Below are 14915 nucleotides of genomic sequence, written 5' to 3'. Positions count from 1 at the left end.
GCGGGCGCCTGTAGTCCCAGCTACTCGGGAGGCTGAGGCAGGAGAATGGCGTAAACCTGGGAGGCGGAGCTTGCAGTGAGCTGAGATCTGGCCACTGCACTCCAGCCTGGGCGACAGAGCGAGACTCCGTCTCAAAAAAAAAAAAAAAAAAAAAAAATATATATATATAATAAAAGATGCCATTTAATAAAAACAATAAAATACCTTGAAATAAATTTAACAAGGAATGTGCAAGATCTATGTAAAGAAATTTTAAAATGTTCCTCAGGGCCGTCAAAAAAGGCTTGAATGAATGGAATGGCCTATTATGTTCTCAGATAGAAAAAGTCAACTTCATAAAGAAGCAAAATTTCCCTACATCAGTCTCTAAATTAAAGATGATTCCAAACACACAACCACAGAAAATTTTGGAATTCATCAAGATGATTCTAACATTGGTGTAGAAAACTAAAGGAGTAAAATTAGCCAGAAGTATTCCGAAAAGGAAGACTAATGAGAGGGGCACTAGTTCTATCAATATAATACTTATTATAACATAATAAGTATGTTCGATGTAATATGTTTGATGTAATATTTAATATAATATTTATTATAACATGTTTGATGTAATATTTAATATAATACTTATATGTTTGATGTAGTATTTCATGTAATACTTATAACATAATAATATATGTTTGATGAAATATTTAATATAATACTTATAACACATGTGTGATGTAATGTTTAATATAATACTTATAATATGTATGATGTAATATTTAATATAATGCTTATTATATTAAAACATAAATTGAGAGTAATTTAAAAGAACAATGTAGTACTAATGTATGAATAGAAGACAGAACAATAGAAAAAACAGAAAGTCTAAAATACATCTAAATACAAACGAGGATTTAGAATATGATAGAAATGTTATTTCAGTTTCTTGGAGAAAGATGGGTTATTCAATCAATGGTGTAGGGACAAGTAGGTGGCCATCTGGGAAAAATGTGAAGTTGAATCCCACCTCATAAGCAACCAACTAAATTCTGGATGGATCAGATTTAAAGATAAAAAAAAAACTATAAAAATATTGGAAGAAAATATGGGACATTTAAAATATGTTGGAAGAGAGAAGGCCTTTTAAAGTTATGACAGAAGCCAAAACAGAGAAGTTTGATTAATTCGGCAGATAAAAACAAAAAGTTACTTCAATACAAAACTTCCTGCCAGCAAAGTCCAGGGCAAATGTTAAACCGGGAAAATTATTTGCAATTCCTGTTGGAGACAAGAAGGCTAATTTTCCTATTATTTAATAGCTCCTACAAAATAGTAAGAAAAATGGCAACAACACAATAGCAAAACAGGCATAAACTAGGAATATGGTTAATGGGAGAGAAATACAAATGACTTCCAAATAAGAGAAATCCAAATCAAAACCACCTGCTTTCATTTATCAGACTGGCAAAAGTAGAAAAGTTTGATAGCACCCAATGTTAGCAAGAGTGTGGGCAAATAGGCACTGTCCTATGTTGCTTATGGGAGTTGGACCTGGTATGACTTCTGTGGGGGTAATTTGGCAACATCTATCAAAATTACATTTTGGGACCCAGCAATTGCACATGCAGGAATTGATTCTGCAGATATATTTTTGTGAAAAGATAAAAGAATACTAGATGAACATTAAAGAGAATGAAGAAATTAGGTGCTGATATAAACCATCTCCAACACACAATGTTAATTTAAGAAAGAAAAGTAAAGCACAGCGTGAGTAGTATGCTAGCATTTGTATAAAACAGGAATGTGTGTGTGTGTGTGTGTGTGTGTGTGTGCATGCACATGCATAGAATGTCAATGGATAATTGTTGAAGTTGGGTGGTGGGTATGTGGAGGTTCATTATACCATTTGCTATTTATTGTGTATGTTTGAAATTGCCCATTATAAAAAGTTGAAAAATATACTTAAATGATGACAGTAAAAAGAACATCTCTAGAAGAATAAACAAAAACCGGGGAATACTGGTTGCCTCCACAGGCAATGTATTAATTAGGAACTGTATTCAATGGAGTAACAGACAACCAGCAATGGGGATTTAAACACAAAAGAGTTTATTTTTTCCATGTATGGAGATGTATGGAAGTAGGCAGTTGCTGGCTTTGGTTAGTTGCTCAAGGATGTCAAGAGAGACCTTTACTATTTTCTTGGCTTTTTTTTTTTTTTTTTTTTTCCATACGCACCAACACAGCTGCTGAAGCTCCAGCCATTAAATATGTGTTCTAGGTTAGGAGAAAGAGAAAGTGTGGGGACCAAATGGGGCAGCTCCTGGTAATTCAGCCCACTGTCAGGAACTTTCCAGAAGCTCCACCCAATGACTTCCACTCTCATTTTACTGGCCACCCCTATCTGCAAAGGAGAATGGGAAATGTAGATTTGAAACTTGCAACACTACTACTCCCAACAAACTTTTTACAAAACAAATAATGAGAAGGGTCAAAATAAATGGATTTTAAAAAGGCCAGGAAAATACTAACAGAGAGAAAGCAAGTAGAACAATACTACTATCATGTAAAATGGAGCTCAAAGCAAAAAGCTTTCTCAGGGACAAATATGACTATTCCTATACGTAAAAGACACAAGCTTAAAGGGTTAGTGCCCAATATAGTTTCATAATATGTGAAACAAAAACCTGATAGAAGTTCAGAAAAAATTGACAAGTTCATAGTCAGAGTGAAAGAGATTTGCTATACTTCTCTCAGGAACTGATAGACCAAGGAAACAACAAAATAAATAATAATACAGAAGCTCTGAATAACGCAAGTTAGGAGCTTGACCTAAGAGGTGCACAGTGTGCATAACTGCATCTGACAATCAGATAACACAGATTTTCTTCTCAAATGTATATGAAACAGTATTCAAGACTGACTATATATTTGGTCGCAAAGAAAATCTCAAGTTCAAAGGCAGAAACCATATTTATTGAATACAAAGCACTAAAATAAGACATTAGTAACTAAAGGAAAGCCCCCAATACTGAAAATAATGATTAATAAAATAAATTGCAAAAAGCCCAGAATAGTTGAAAATATCAATATTTAAAAATGCACAAATTCATGGAGATATTGGTCAGGAGAAAAGAAGGTGAAAAAACAAATAAATATAATAAGAAACAGGACAGGGTGTAAACTTCAGATGCAGAGTCTGTTTTTCTAAAACATGTAAGAGAATACTATGTATAGGCCGGGCGCAGCAGAGGCTGAGGCGGGCGGATCACCTAAGGTCAGGAGTTAGAGACCAGCCTGGGCAACATGGAGAAACCCCATCTCTACTAAAAATACAAAAATTAGCCAGGCATGGTGGCACATGCCTGTAATCCCAGCTACTCAAGAGGCTGAGACAGAAGAATCACTTGAACCCAGGAGGCGGAGGTTGCAGTGAGCCGAGATTGTGCTACTGCACTCCAGCGTGGGCGACAGAGCAAGACTCTGTCTCACACACACAAAAAGAATACTATATATAGTTTTATGTGAATAAATTAGAAAATACAGATAAAATAGAAAATTTTCTAGAAAAATACAAATTATAATAATTGGTCAAGAAGTAGAAAATCAGAATAAACCAATATCCATAGAAGAAATGTAAAGATAGTCAAAGATTTATGCTTCAATATTGCATCAGGCCCAGGTGGTTATATGGTTAAATTCTGCTAAATCTGAATTGAAATAGGTAATTCTCATATTGTACAAACCCTTCTCTGCATTGGAAAAGATGGAAAGCATCCAAACCCATTTTACGAGGCTACTATAACTCTGATACCAAAATTGGAATAAGATTGCACAGTAAAAGCACTGTGTAGATCAATTTTCCTCCTGAACAAAAACACAAAGACACCTCATATCCATGAGGGCATTACAAGGATCCTTTATCATGTCAAAGTACAGGTTCCCTCCAAGAATGCAAAGATAAATCAATATTAACAGTTATTAATGTAATTCACTTCATTACTGGTTAAAGGGGAAACATAATATATTATCTCAACTGATGTAGGAAAAACATTTGATAAAATTCAGCATCTATTCTCAGCATCCTTGCCAACTTTCTGTAATGGACTCAGCCTGATCAATGCAAGACAAGAAATAAATACAGAGTATAAATGTTGGACGAGAAAAGACTATAATTATTCAGATATGTTGTGCTCATTTTCTAAAGAATCTAAAAGAAGGACCTGACAAATCTTTAATGTTCATATGAGATGTTTTCACAAGCTCTACCTTTCCAGCAATGACCAATTAACCAATATACTATTTTTGAAAACCTCGTAATCCTCAGAGCAACACAAACTATAAAATCATTTGAACTTAAAAGGCATAAAAATGCATAAGACTGATATAAAGAAAAATATAAAAACTCACTACAGGACATAAAAGTAGTCTGAATAAATGATAAGATATATCATGTTCTTGGATAGAAAGACTCAACTTTGAAAGACGTGTGTTCTTCTGAAAGTAATCTATAACTTTAATGCAATCCCAATAATAATCCCCAAAGGATTTCAATAGAACCTGGGAGGCAAATCTTAAATCAATTTGGAAGAGAAATGTACAAGATTGGCAAACAATCTTAAAAGAAAGAAACTACTAGATATCAAAACTTATAAAGCAATAGTTAAAACAGTAGAGTATTGAAGCAAGAATCAACATATTAATTGATAGCACAACAGAAATTCCAGAAACACACCCATGAAAATTTGGCTACTTAGAATTCATTCATCCATCCATTCAGTTGACAAATCATCATGTGCCAGACATTATTTTAGGGGTGAGGAAAACAAAGCCTCTGCCCTCATGGAAGCATGGAGCTTACTTTCTATGTGATGAACTTGGCATTTCAAATAATCAGGGGAAGGATGGTGTTGGGACAATTGGCTATTCATGTAAGGAAAACAAAATAATAGATCCTAACTATATATCATGGAAAAGACATATTCCTGAGTGAATAATAAAAAGTTTAAACATAAAAAACAAAACTGTAAAAAGAAAAGTATACAAGCAAATTTATAAAAACAAGACTAGAGGATAAAGAAGATGTTATTAAGTAAGGCACAAAATGCACACACCATAAAAGAAAAGCCTGATACATTTGAGGACATAACTGTGAAAAATATAACTTCTGTAGGACAATAAACGTGCCATTAACTAAGTTAAAAATACGACTGTGGGGCCGGGCATGGTGGCTCACGCCTGTAATCCCAACACTTTGGGAGGCCGAGGTGGGTGGATCACGAGGTCAGGAGATCGAGACCATCCTGGCTAACACGGTGAAATCCCGTCTCTACTAAAAATAAAAAAAATTAGCCGGGTGTGGTGGTGGGCACCTGTAGTCCTAGCTACTCGGGAGGCTGAGGCAGGAGAATGGTGTGAACTCAGGAGGCGGAGCTTGCAGTGAGCCAAGATCGCACCACTGTACTCAAGCCTGGGCGACAGAGTGAGAGTCCATCTCAAAAACAAAACAAAACAAAACAAAACAAAACAAAAACAAACAAAAAAGCACAAAACACAGTGGAAGAAGCATCTACAACATACATAACAGACAAAGGGTTACTATCAAGCATATAAAAAGAACTGCATGTCCATAGGGAAATCAGCAAAGAGTATGAAAGAGCAGTTTACAGAAGAGGCCATTGAATGGTCTGTAATAGTAAAAAGATGTTCAACCTGACAGCACTAGTAATCAGGGAAGTGCAAATGATAAGGAAGTATCTGCCATTTTTGCCCATTTGTTTTGGCTAGGGTGGGGGGACATGGGAACTCTTGCCACTTGGTACAGGCTTTTTTGGAGGGAAAGCTGCCAGAATCTACTTTTAAAATGCCTGTACCCTTTGAACCCAGCAAATGCCACTTCTGGAGATCTCTGGGCAAGACTGCTCATTGTCTCCCTGGCCCAAGGGCTATTATTCCTGGGTGCTAGGCTGCTCAGCTAGACAAGATTATCCCAGCATCCCTTGGGGTGAGTGTGGTGCCCACTCCCCACTTGAGCTCCTCCTCAAGTGGAGCTGCTATAGCAGGGTCCCTGAACCACTGTGCACCCACAAATTGTTTGTTAGTGGTGGGTCCATGACCAGCGTTAACTTTTAAACAAATCTATAAATTTGGAAAGGAGAAAGGAGACTTTACTTCTTTTTAAGGGTTACAGCTTGCAAGGTGGTCATCCCACAGGCTGGGAAGTGTGCCTCTGGTCAAGACAAGAGACAGGCACTTCGAAGGAGGAGGGGTTGGGCTAGGATCTTAGTGCTGGACAGGTTAGCTAAACATACATATTCAACAGGTTACAGGAATAGCTATGAATATTCATAAAGGGGGTCCTGACACACGTATACTGAACAAACATGCATGTAACATATGACCCATGTTCACTTTGGGGTGGAGACTTAACATTTAAATGTATTACAGTTAGGTCTTATACATCCAAAGGTCTTTTCAGGACATGAAGTCACTCAAGCATGAAATCTCTGTAAACTGGCAAGAATCAGCATGTGGCTGCTGGTCTTATCAGGAGAAACTTACTGAAATCAATCTCTTGTCCCATCAAAGCTGTAGTTACGTCTGGTGGAACAGGGGTTCAGTTAGTCCATGTCTGAAGCTGGCTGAGCGGCAATTATTTATAATCTTGCTTATTTCAAGGCCAGTGCTTGTTTAGCTGCTAGAGAAAAAGAAAAAGCTTGTGGCAGTGAGAGCACAGTTCATTCTGTAAGTGTAGGGGTGTGGGACTTAACCCTTGCATGGCATGGCCTTAGGTCGTGTTTATAATTTCACATCTAATTGTCATCAAGAGTCTGTTCTGTCAGTCTTATGATCTCTATTTTAACACCAATGCAGGTTAGTTGTTGTGCTTAATCTCCAAAAGGGAGGGAGTACAATGAGGCATGTCTGACCTCCTGTCTCATCATGGCTGTGAACTCAGTTTTAAGGTTTTCTAATGTCTCCCTGGCCAAGAGGGGGTTTGTTCAGTCAGCTGGGGGCTTAGGACTTTATTTTTAGTTTACATTGGGTTAGTACAGATATTAAGGCTTTTATAGTAACAGAATATCACCATGGCATCTTTATTGTAAGTTAAAAAAATTTCACTCTACAATTGAATGACATAAACTGGCCTTTCACCATAGAGTTTGAGAAGTGCTGTCCTAGAGAAGAGAGGAAAAAGGCAACGTGAGGAGCTGGGGTTTCTGAGTGACTGTGTGGAGCAGAGCTGCCCCATCAACCAGGACTACATGGCTCAGACTTCCATGAGAAATGATCCTCAATTTTCTCTAAGCTACTGCTTTATTGCAGGTCTCTTTGTTGAAGCAATCTAGTGTCACTCTACCTAACTCAGCATCTGTTGTACAGCTCACACCTGTGCACAAGAGCTCTGAGCAAGGCTCTTTCAGCATTGTTTCTATTAGCAAAACCCTGGAAAATACCTGAATGTTTACCAAGAAGGGGAAGGGTCAAATAAACCTCACTATGCTCATGCTATGAAATACTGAGCTGTAGTTAACAACACTCTCCCAACATTCTCCCATGCTTAGTTATGTGAAGAAAGTAAGTTGCATGACAAGCAGATGGCATGATAAACTGTCTATTGTGTGTGTACATATATGCAGGTAAATAGGCAGAAAAACATCAGGACAGATCTTTTCAGAAAGGGGAGTGTGACTGGGAGGGGCCAGATAGTGACTAAACGGGGTTTTTATTTTATTCATATTTGTTTAATATTTTAAAATGAGATTATGTTCACGTTTTGTTTGTGTAATTAAAAATGAATATAAAATAGACAATATTCATTTTTTTTTTTCGAGACACAGTCTCACTCTATCACTCGGGATGGAGTGCAGTGGTGCAATCACAGCTCACTGCAACCTCTACCTCTCAGGCTCAAGAGATCCTCCCACCTCAGCCTCCTGAGTAGCTGGGACTATGGGTGCGTGCCATCACACCCAGCTATTTTTTTTTTTTTTTGTATTTTTGGTAGAGATGGGGTTTTGTCATGTTGCCCAGGCTGGTCTCAAACTTCTGCGCTCAACTGATCTGCCCACCTCAGCCTCCCAAAGTGTTAGTGTTATAGGAGCGAGCTCCTGTGCCTGACCTGTTCATACATTTTTAATAACAACACAGAACAGAATAAAAAATCTCACTTGATGATTTGGCACACCAGCGTTTGTAGCATTGAATAAAGGAACTTTAAGAATGGAATTTAGTTTTTACTTGTTTGACTCCATTTAAGTCATAAGTGTCTTCAGAAAGAGCACCATGGGGAATTCTCATCTTGCAAGAAAAAAAAGGAGAACCTCCAGGAGGAAAAACTCCAAAGCTGTGTACAATTGTGTCTTTGATAAATTGTCTCTAATCCCCCCAAAATAAAGAATATAAAAATATAAAGAAAAAAATAAAGCACTGGAGAAAAATGTGGTTCTCAAACACGTTTTAAAAAACTTACTTATTTATTTATTTACTTATTTATTTTTGAGACAGTATGTCACTCTGTCTCTCAGGCTGGAGTGCAGTCAAACACATTTTTATCTCAACTACACAAACTTCAAGCCAGACTTTACAGAATGCTTTAGGAAAACACTTGCTGAAAAGTTAAAGGAAATCTTGTGACTATGACCGCTATAGATGCTGGCAGTTTTCTGTAGTTAAGGGCAAAGAATTTTTGAGATTTGACCCAACTGTTAATCCTAGGAGCCAGGTTCCTTCTGGAAAACATGTCACTGAAGCCTTTCTTCTGGAATCCAGTTGGCTGCTCCAGGAGCATCAGGTGTCATCCTGTGGCCAGCAGGAAGTGGCTAAGAGCCCAATACAGGGACCCCAGGAATCTGCTTTGGGCACCAGAGGGCCAGCTCTGAAAGTGAGGATGAAGATGGATCATTGCATTATAGTAACAGTTAGGTTTGGAGATTTTAATACTCTGTTTTCACGCTGCTGATAAAGACATACCCAAGGGCAATTTACAAAGGGAGGAGGTTTAATGGACTTATAGTTCCACCTGGGTAGGGAGGCCTCACAACCATGGTGCAAGGTGAAAGGCATGTCTCACATGGCAGCAGACAAGAGAAGAGAGCTTGTGCAGGGAAACGTCCCTTTAAAAACTATCAGATCTTGTGAGACTTATTCACTATCATGAGAACAGCACAGGAAAGACCTGCCCCTATGGTAATTGAATAATTACCTCCTGCTGAGGCCCTGCCACAACATGTGGGAATTCAAGATGAGATTTGGGTGGGGACACAGCCAAACCATAGCATTCTGCCCTGTCACCTCCCAAATCTCATGCCCTCACATTTCAAAAAAAATCATGCCTTCCCAACAGTCCTCCAAAGTCTTAACTCATTTCAGCATTAACTCAAAAGTCCACAGGCCAAAGTCTCATTTGAGACAAGGCAATTGCCTTCCACTTATAAGCCTGTAAAATCAAAAGCAAATTAGTTACTTGCTAGATACAATAGGGGTACAGACATTAAGTAAATACAGCTGTTCCAAATGAAAGAAATTGGCCCAAACAAAGGGGCTACAGGCCCCATGCAAGCCTGAAATCCAGCAGGGCAGTCAAATCTTAAAACTCCAAAATGATCTCCTTTGACTCCATGTCTCATGTCCAGGTCATGCTGATGCAAGAGGTGGGCTCCCACGGACTTGGGCAGCTCCACTCCTGTGGCTTTGCAGGATACAGTTTCTCTCCTGGCTACTTTCACAGGCTGGTGTTGAGTGTCTGCAGCTTTTCCAGGTGCACAGTGCAAGCCATCAGTGGATCTACCATTCTGGGGTCTGGAGGATGGTGGCCCTCTTCTCACAGCTCCACTAGGTGGTGCCCCAGTAGAGACTCTGTATGGGGGCTCTGACCCCACATTTCCCTTCCATACTGCCTAGCAGAGTTCTCCATGAGGGCCCCACCCATGCAGCAAACTTCCGTCTGGGTATCCAGGCATTTCCATACATCCTCTGAAATCTAGGTGGAGGTTCCCAAACCTCAACTTTTTTTTTTTTTTTAGATAGTGTCTTGCTCTGTCACCCAGCCTGGAGTGCAGTGACATTATCTTGGCTCATTGTAACCTCCACCTTCTGGGTTCAAGTGATTCTCCAACCTCAGCCTCCTGAGTAACTGGGATTACAAGCGTGCACCACCACGTCCAGCTAATTTTTATAGTTTTAGTAGAAACAGGGTTTCTCCATGTTGGCCAGGTTGGTCTTGAACTCCTGACCTCAAGTGATCTGCCCACCTTAGCCTTCCAAAGTGTTGGGATTACAGGTGTGAGCCACCATGCCTGGCCCCAAACCTCAATTCTTGACTTCTGTGCACTTGCAGGCTCAACACCACGTGGAAGCTCTCAGGGCTTGGGGCTTCCACCCTCTGAAGCAATAGCCCAAGCTGTACTTTGGCCCCTTTTAGTCACAGCTGGAGTGGTTGGGGCACAGGGCACCAAGTCCCCAGGATGCACACAGCAGAGGGACCCAGGGCCTGGCCCACAAAACTATTTTTTCCTCCTAGCCCTCCAGGCCTGTGATGGGAAGGGCTGCCACAAAGGTCTCTGAAACACCCTAGAAGAATTTTCCCCATTGTCTTGGTGATTAACATTTGACTTACTCTTACTTATGCAAATTTCTGCAGCCGGCTTGAATTTCTCCTCAGAAAAGGGAATTTTCTTTTCTATCACATTGATAGGCTGCAAATTTTTCTAACTTTTATGCTCTGTTTCCCTTTTAAAACTGAATGCCTTTAAAAGCACCCAAGTCATATCTTGAATGCTTTGCTGCTTAGAAATTTCTTCCACCAGATACCCTAAATAATCTCTCTCAAATTCAAAGTTCCACAAATCTCTAGGGCATGGGAAAATGCTGCCAGTCTCTTTGCTAAAACATAACAAGAGTCACCTTTGCTCCAGTTTCCAACAAGCTCCTCATCTCCATCTGAGACCACCTCAGTCTGGATTTCATTGTCCATATAATTACCAGCATTTTGATCAAAGAAATTCAACAAGTCTCTAGGGAGTTTCAAACTTTCCCACATTTTCCTGTCTTCTTCTGAGTCCTTCAAAATTTGGAATCCAACCTCTGCCTGTTACCCAGTTCCAGTCACTTCCACATTGTTCTGTGCAGGAAATGCATGAGGGGAGAAAAAAGACACACACACAATACTTTTAAGGGTAAACAAACTTTATCCCATGTAAATGGCAAGGCAGATATAATAAGCAAATGATATAATAATAAGCAAATGATATAATAAACAGATTGATACAATAAGCAAATTGCAATGGGAAGGGGAGAAGGGAATATATATATATATTTACACTCACCAGATTATGGAGGATTCACCACCAGACTGGGAAGCAACAGTCTGGGCTCCAGAGTCAGAAGCAACAGCCTGGGCTCCAGAGTCAGACACTTCACTCACCAGACCATGGAGGATTCACCATCAGACTGGGAAGCAACAGCCTGGGCTCCAGAGTTGGCCACTCATCTGCGGCACAGAATAGGAGAGGTCTCATGAAGGTTTGGTGCAGTCTGGGACCCTAGCTCTTTTTGTAACGAGTTGTTTGGCATGAGGCCCAGTCAAGAGGGCCCTTCACGACTGGGCTCAAGGAATATAAAAAGGTCAACTTGTTTTTGCAATTGTCTATCGTTTTTCAATGTATAGGAATAGATTGAAATGGAGATTTCTCTGAAACAGCAGTGGATGAACGTCTCAAGGGGCTCACACAACCTGTTCCAGGACTTGGTGACCATTGTTTGTGTCCATGTTCAATTGAGTTCAAATTTAACATTTAACTTTTCCTCCACACACATTTTCGGGTATCTTTTCAGCAGTACCCCCCTCTACTGGTGCCAATTTACTGTTTTAGTCTGTTTTCATGCTGCTGATAAAGACATTCCCAAGACTGGGTGATTTACAAAAGAAGGAGGTTTAATGGACTTACAGTTCCACGTGGCTGGGGAGGCCTCACAATCATGGCAGAAGGTGAAAGGCACATCTCACATGGCAGCAAACAAGAGAAAAGAGCTTGTGCAGGGAAATGTGCCTTTTAAAAACCATCAGATCTTGTGAGACTTATTCACTATCCTGAGAACAGCATGGGAAAGACCTGCTCCCATGGTAATTGGATAATTACCTCTCACTGGGTCCCTCCCACAATATGTGGGAATTCAAGATGAGATTTGGGTGGGGACACAGCCAAACCATACCAGAGATAAATTTCAGAATTACTATTGAATCTTGGAAGTTCATTCCCCAATGGTGAAATTTGGGCTTTGGCTTTGGTCATTGGCATTTGTTGCCCTTCCAAAGTGGGCTTGGTGCCCTGAGGCTTCTTGAGGTTCAGGGGCAACGCACCCATCCTCCACCATTTGGCCCCTCCCATTTGGCAGCTCCTGGCCTTGGGGACCTTCTGAGCCATGGTGGAGGCTTCATCCATCCCCATTCTCCAGGCACCTGCCACCCACCTGCCACCTCCAACCCGGAGGTCAGCACCTTTGTGCAGTGGCCACCCAGAGGCCTGGGAGGGACTTGGATCTGGAGGGTCTCCTGCTGTCAGGCCTTGCCTAAGGCTCTGCACCCTCCCTCCAGCCCTCCAGCCCTCCACCTTCCTCAGGTGGGGACCTCCCCATGTCTCTCTCTCCAGGTGTGTAAAGCCTGAGGACACCCTGGGGAGTTGGAGAGTAGAGGGCCCCCTGTTGCCCAGGTCCCCAGGCCCCCCCACCTGCATGTGCTGCAGAATCCTCCAAGTGCACCAGTTCCCCAGCTCTGCATATTTGCCCGCCAGTTCCTTGTCTGCCTCCCTGAGCTGCTCTGCCAGGTTCAGCAGCATCATGGGTAATGCCATGGGCTCTGTGGCTGGGGACCCATGGAGCTGGGGCCAGCCCAGTCCTGATGAGTCCTTCCACACCCAGTGGACAATCTGATCCATCATCTCCACCACTTCCATCTGGGGGTGCAGGAGATGAGGTGAGGCCCAGGCTGAGGCTACATTCTGTCCCACCTGTCCCATCCCCAAGGACATGGCCCTGGGTGGGAGAACCAATTTCTCTCATGAATTCCAAAGACATCTTCATCCAGGGCCCCAGTGTCCAGTGAGGTCAGGAAGATGTGCCCCACTAGGGGGCTCCCAGTCTGGGGGTGCAACCCCTCCCAGGCTATGGGGTCAGGGTCTGGCAGCACAGGGAGCCCAGGGAGGAGGGAGGGGCCTCTTCCCGGTTGGGGGCAGGGTGTAGTTAGTACCCTCTCTGTCTGGGCCTCTGTGGCATCCAGCAGGAGGGTGTTCAAAGGTGAAGGAGACTTCTGTGGGGAAGGGAGACACCTGTAGACACCAATGACAAACAGCTCAATAAGGGGTGGTGGTGCCAGAAGTCCTTGGACTGTAGAGGCCCAGAGGAAACACCTCAGGACTGCAGAATTTGCAATAGGGAAGAAAGGGATGAACAGACTTAAACTTGTGGGAGAAGCTGGCTTGTTGGAGAAGATATGGCAGAGGACTGGGATGGACAGAGAACTAGCAGTACAGTATCCCGGGAGTGACGTAGACCAGCCAGCTCACAGCACCCTGAGGTGCCGGCCCCACCCACCTTTGAAAGTGCTGAGGTGACAGGCTGACCTTTCAGTAAATAACTCTCTGTAGCACGGTGGGGCCTGCTGGGCTTGGGTGAGGACCACCCCACTGGAGCTGCCTTTCTTCCCCAGAGGTCGACAGGTGCAGAGTGGAACATGGATTGGGCCCAGAAAGGCAAGGCAAGGCAAAGAGGCAGGGATGCCAGTGAGGCTGATGGAGCAGGGCTGGGGCAGGGATGGAGAGGTGCCAGAGAGTAATGTATTAATAAAATCCCATAGCATCTGAGGAGGGAGTGGGGGGATTTATCCACTAATGTTGTATATGCATTTGGCTTGGTAGTTGTTGTGTAACCCACCTCCACTCAAGTGCACAAATCCTACCTAGGAGCACAGCTTGGTGAACATTTACATAGGCCCCACTTGTGGTGACATTTTGGCTGCATGTCTGTTTTTCTCTCTGGCACTCTGTCCTTGAGGGCAGGGACCTTGTCACTTGCTTTTACATCTCTGGGGCCCAGCACAGAGCAGGTGCTCAATAAATACTTGTTGAATAAAGGTCAGAAAAGGGATGACAGAGCATAGAGTTTTTCTGACACATCTTGCCCGAAAAAAATTTGAGGCCATGTTTTTTTATTGTGCAGTGAGCTTTTGAATGAAATGCATTTTAGCCCAGAAGGTGCATCACGTCTACTGGAGACTAATGAGGGTGGACAAAGACACAGCTCTGGAAGCTTCAGGAAAATAGGCTGGGAGAGTGTTGGGGAGGGGAAGCTAAAATGCAGTGGGCATGAAAGCAGAAGCCCCCATTTCTACCTGCTGGCCTGTCCTTTCTGCAATGAGAGGTAGGCTGGGGCTGAGGGCTGTGATGGGGAATCTGGGCTAGAGGAATCGGGGCTGCAGACACTGGCCCAGAGATTAGGGGCTGGGGACTGTGAACTCTCAGGCCAGCAAGAGACTTCTAGGGTGTAGCACGTGATCTTTCCAATAATCTTGGATTTTTTAATGTTCCACCAGGGAGGAGAGCTAAAAGGCACATCCCATTTCCTCAGATGCCTTCTTGTTTGTTCTACAGAGGGTGGTGTTGGAAGAGCTACAGTGCTCAGGCAGGCAGGGGCACTAGGAGAGGGGCAGGAGATAATATTCTCAATCCTCTACTAGGATTGAGATAATATTCTCAATCCACCCATCTTAGAGAACACAGAACACACATTTAAACAGGTGTTCACGCAGTCAGGTGCGATTGGCCTACTAGGGGCCCATAGGACCCCCAGAGGAAACCCCATGCTGTCCCCTCCTGCCTTGGGTGCAGTGTCAGCTGTGCAAATGGACCCATGCACATCTGAGGCTTGCCAGAACAGCT

The 14915-nt window shown here is 42.3% G+C and overlaps 2 protein-coding genes and 1 long non-coding RNA gene across 7 annotated transcripts in view; 1 reads left to right on the top strand and 2 right to left on the bottom strand.

Annotated features, from left to right (window-relative positions):
- The window catches only part of CETN2 (centrin 2), a 628428-nt gene that overhangs the window by 124105 nt on the left and 489408 nt on the right, over nt 1-14915 (top strand). The gene's annotated exons all lie outside the window — the stretch shown is intronic.
- Nucleotides 1-14915, bottom strand: part of LOC126945446 (uncharacterized) — a 430470-nt gene that overhangs the window by 136495 nt on the left and 279060 nt on the right. The gene's annotated exons all lie outside the window — the stretch shown is intronic.
- The window catches only part of ZFP92 (ZFP92 zinc finger protein), a 294607-nt gene that overhangs the window by 55034 nt on the left and 224658 nt on the right, over nt 1-14915 (bottom strand). The gene's annotated exons all lie outside the window — the stretch shown is intronic.

The sequence above is a fragment of the Macaca thibetana genome, chromosome X (assembly GCF_024542745.1).
Source record: "Macaca thibetana thibetana isolate TM-01 chromosome X, ASM2454274v1, whole genome shotgun sequence".
NCBI classification, from domain to species: domain Eukaryota; kingdom Metazoa; phylum Chordata; class Mammalia; order Primates; family Cercopithecidae; genus Macaca; species Macaca thibetana.
This window is presented reverse-complemented; position numbering and strand designations above follow the sequence as displayed.